The sequence below is a fragment of the Mus caroli genome, chromosome X (genome assembly GCF_900094665.2).
Source record: "Mus caroli chromosome X, CAROLI_EIJ_v1.1, whole genome shotgun sequence".
In the NCBI taxonomy this organism is placed as follows: Eukaryota; Metazoa; Chordata; class Mammalia; order Rodentia; family Muridae; genus Mus; species Mus caroli.
The window spans coordinates 120580271-120585175 of NC_034589.1; the positions used below are offsets into that span (position 1 = coordinate 120580271).

At 42.6% G+C, this 4905-nt stretch overlaps 1 non-coding gene across 1 annotated transcript; it reads right to left on the reverse strand.

The window, feature by feature from the left end:
• Positions 1-1366: 1366 nt before the first annotated feature.
• On the reverse strand, positions 1367-1511 carry LOC115030178. The gene has a single exon (XR_003835798.1). It is a non-coding gene; the product is annotated as a small nucleolar RNA SNORA48 (small nucleolar RNA).
• Positions 1512-4905: the final 3394 nt, after the last annotated feature.

Sequence of the window (4905 nt, forward strand, 5' to 3'; positions counted from 1 at the left end):
TCCTGTTCTCATTCCCTCTAGGCTGGATCTCCCAATTACAGCAGGTGGGGGAGAGGGCATTATCCCTGCACCAGGCCACCTCATGGGAAATGAGTGACAGTGCCAAAGTTCTCCTGTGCTCTCTTGTCCTAAGGGCCACTCACCTGTACCCCCTCCACCAGGGCAAGCAATACTGTGCTGCCCAGGCTAGGTTCTAGGCCCAGCACTCCTGAATGCAGCAGTTGGTGAGAGGTAGGGCCAGCTCACAAGCTCTCATAACCCTGGCTGGGATAAGCTCTCTGAACTTCAGAACTGATACAGCTGGCAACAGATGAGAGGCAAGAGGGTAGAAGGCCTCATCTCCACACCCTCCCCTTATAGCAAATGATTGGAAGGGCTAGCACTATAGTACTCTCAACTATTGGTTCTGACTCACCTCTGCCCCAACCCCACCTCCGGGGAGTCAGTTCTGCTCTACTGTCCAGGTGAGGTGCAGGACCAGGTCACCTGAGCGTTGCATTTGGTAAAGAACATGCACTCAAGGCCCCTGTGGGCAGCTTTCTAAACTGGTGCAGTCAGCTGTCCCACATTCATGCCCTCTGGCATGCTCCATTTACCACCATGGTCAGCTTCAGTTTGCTGCCTGGGATAAGTACAGGGCCAACTCTCCTGACTGCTGCTGCTCATGTGAGAAGTAGAGTCAGCTCTCCAAAACACCCCAGCCAGTGAGGGGATGGGACAGTTCTGCACAGCCTCTGGAAATCCACTTGTTCCCAGGATGCTGGCCTGACCAAGTACATTCCCATGATCTCTAGCAGTAACATAAACCTCAGATATCAGTACCAACCCCTGCCACTGAATAGTCATAGACCCTAACATGGCCCTCAGTGGCAACTCAAGCTGGGATCCCACCATGACCCCAGGTGGCAGGGCCAGCCACTCACAATAGGGTACTTCTCTCAACCCTCGGGTCTCCAGTTCCATCTCTCTTCATAATGCTCAAGCTGCTCCATTTCTCTTTCTCTCCCATAAGTATACCACACATTTTCACATTGTAGTAGCTGTCTATACAGTCTGGCCATATGTCTGGTGGGCCCCTGGGTAAAATCCTCTGTCTACACTGCATGGTAAGGTGACAAGTGGGTGTGTAGAGCCCTCCTGTGCCATGTGCCAGAGGGCAGGTCCGTGAGTAGCATGGTGATTCACAGATCTTTGTCTGTGGTGGTAGGAGGGACTCTGTGTATCTTTAGCACACAGCCATACTGTGAGGCAGAGCACAGGTCTGTGATTGTCTTTCCCCACCCATACTTCATGCATGAGGAAACACTGGTCTCTGTCTGTCTTCCCCCTTCTGCACTTCATTGCTTGGATTTGAATTCACTTGATTTTATGTGTCTTAGGCATAAAAGAGTTTTAGCTACCAAGCCAAGCATCAAGCTGAGATGATGAAAAGGCTATCATCTGCTTTGCTCCTGACTGATAATAAGAACAGCACCGCCAACAAGGTGTCTTTTAGCCAATTGACAGGAGCACTTAAGGCATATCTTAGTTAGAGTTTCATTGCTGTGAATAGACACCATGACCATGGCAACTCTTTTTACATTTCAAATATTATCCCCCTTCCAGGTTTCTTTTCCAAAACAAAACAAAACAAAAATAAAAACAAAAAGCCATCCCACCCCATCCACCTTGCCTCCACAAAGGTGCTACCCATCCACCCACTCCCACCGCACTGTCCTAGCCTTCCCCTATGCTGGGCTATGGCAACTCTTATAAAGGAAAACATTTAATTAGGGCTCCCTTACAAGTTGAGAGGTTCAGTCCATTATCATTATGTCAGGAAGCATGGCAGTGTCTAGGCAAGCATGGCACTGGAGGAACTGAGAGTTCTATAGCTACGAGAAGACTGGCTTCCAGGCAGCTAGGACAAGGGTCTTAAAGCCCACACCCAGGGTGACACACTTCCTCCAACAAGGCCACACCTAGTCCAAGAAGGCCATACCTCCTAATAGTGCTACTCTCTGGGCCAAGCATATTCAAACCATCACATTCTGCTCCTTGGCCCCCACAGACTTCTTTTAAAAGAGTCTGTGGAGGCCATACATCGCCATAGAATAATGCAAAATATATTTAATCTAAATTCAAAGTCCCCATAGTCAGTGGCAGTCTCAACAACATTAAAAGTCCAAAGTTCAAATTCTGTTTTGAGATTCATCCAATCACTTAACTGCAGTCCACAAAGGAAGACAGGAAAATAGCTGGGCATACTCCAAACTCTGCTTCTCTAAGTCTGACATCAAAGCAGTTTTCAAATCTCCAACTACATTTTCATCTTTGTTTCCTTCAACAAATTTCTTTCTCCTGGGCTGGTCCCATTTCCTGCTAGCATCTTTTCTTGGCAGGTATTCCGTGGCTCTAACATCTCAAATATTTTGGGGTTTCCAAGTCAACTTCAACTTCACAGCTTCTTGTTCCACTGTCTAGGATACACATATAATCTGGAGTCATCCAATGGGCTGGCATCACTTCTTCATCTATGCTCTCTGTAGCAGTCTAGGCTCTTGGTGACATCACTTCTCTGCTGCTACTGATTGCTCACCTCATCATGGTACTGGAATCTCTAATATGTTGGTGTCTTCTGCTACAACTAGGATTCACCAATAGTCTCTCATAGGCTCTCTTCCAATGCCAAGTCTCAGTTGCTCTCCATGACCCCTTCATACCTTCAAAACCAGTACTACCTGGATGATTCCTGCACATTTCTATGTCTAGCTGTACCATGAGGTACAATCTTGGCTATCATTAGAACAGAGCATGTTTGTACTCTCAGAAAACACTTCCTAGAAGCCTTCATGTCAGTGATGCTGCTCTCTTCTTAGTCATCTCTAATTTCTTAGCTCCAGCTACCCGACATCAATTGTTCCACTAGTAATTTATATTCTTTAAGTCCAGAGCCATGTGGCTGAAACTGCTGAATTCTGCTGCTTGCTACGGCTGGAACATGACACTGCACCCCCCCCCCTGTATTCTATTACCAGATTTCTGTTTTCTAACTCTCTCACTGCCTAACCTTGGCTGTCCTGAAACTTGCTTTGTAGATTGAAGTTTCAGTCCATTATCATTATGGCAGGCAGCATGGCAGTGTCTAGGCAGGCATGGTGCTAGAGGAGCTGAAAGTTCTACTTCTTGTTCTGAAGGCAGCTAGGGAAAGACTGGTTTCCAGCCAGCTGGGACAAGGGTCTTAAAGCCTATTGGCACACTTCCTCCAACAAAGCTACTCTAATAAGGCTACACCTCCAAATAGTGCTACTCCCTGGGACAAACATATTCAGTCCAACATAGGACATTTTCTTAATTAGTAAAATATGGGAGAGGGACAAGTCCATTGTGGTTTGTGCCATCCCTGGGATGATGATCTTAGGTTCTATAAGAAAGCAGTCTGAACAAGCTACGAGTAACAAGCTACTATGTAGTATTGTTTCACAGCTTCTGGGTTACTTTCCTGTTTGAGTTTCTGCCTTGATTTTCTTCAAAGGACTGTAATATGTAAGCCAAATAAACCCTTTCCCCCTCAAGTTGCTTTGGTAATGGTGTTTCACCATAACAATAAAAATCCTACATAAGACAGACTTCTTGATAACATATACTTGCAATGCAATATGGCAATCATGATCATGGTGCTTCCTAAAAAAAAAATATGTATTGCCAGTTTAATGACATTTTAATTTTTTTAAATTTTTTCATTTTTATTTTTGTATATGTAGACAAAGAGTCAGTGTGCATGTTTGTGATGGTGCTAACTGAAGCCAAAAGAGGGCTTCAGATACCCTGGAGATAGAGTAATAGGGAGTTGCAAGCAACACTACATGGGTGCTAGGAAACAAATATAGGTTCCTAGAATTTTCAGTGAATTCTTTTGAGAATTCTTCAGTGAATTCTTCTGAGAAACCTCTCCTATACATTAACCATGCTTTCATTAGAAATTCCTTTAAAATAATGACAATTTCAACAAACTTCAGAATTTTGAGAACACTGACATGCCAAGAATCATTAAATACTGACAAGCTTGTTGTTTGTCACTTTGTGTGAAAATCTAAAATGCATCATTGCTGATGAATAAAGATATTTTGTTTTAAAACTTACAAAAAGGATGACATGATGATATTGACAGGGAAATTGATGTAGTTTATAATTACATTAAGGACAATAAGCCATATCCAGAAAGATAGTAAGAAAGAAAGAAAGAAAGAAAGAAAGAAAGAAAGAAAGAAAGAAAGAAAGAAAGAAATTTAAAAACATAAATTCTAATAGATTCTGGTGCTACAAAATATGTGGTTAGTACATTTCAAAATTCTGTCATCAAAAACAGAAAATGTCACTGACACTCTCACAGTTGAGAGAAGATTAAAGAGACATGATAATTACATGAAATTCAATGTCCTGAATGATATCCTTGAGACATCATGGACATTATGTAAAAACCAAGAAAATCTGAGTTTAGGATGGATTTCAGTTAACAAAAATGTTCAATATCAGTTCATTAATAATGACAAATGTATCATTCTATTGTAAGATTGAGAAAGTGGAAATTGTAAGTGTGAGGTACATGAGAACTCCATATTATCTTTGTCACGGTTCCAAAATTGTCCTACAGTAGCTTTTTAAAAGAATATTTCTAGGAGTTAAAGATGGAGCCTTGGAACCTCTAAGTACAAAGTAATATCAAAATTTACAAACTCAAAATGACAACAATCAAATGAAGTTTATACTAGGTTGCCATGACATTCAGAAGTTCAGACTACATATCTTAGGATAGGCAGTATCAATCACAGATGTTCATAAAGGTGTCAATATTTCTCCAACTCGCTAACGAACAACTATTGGCAGGTGCTGACATAATCTGGCAGCTGCCAACACCAGAAGGTG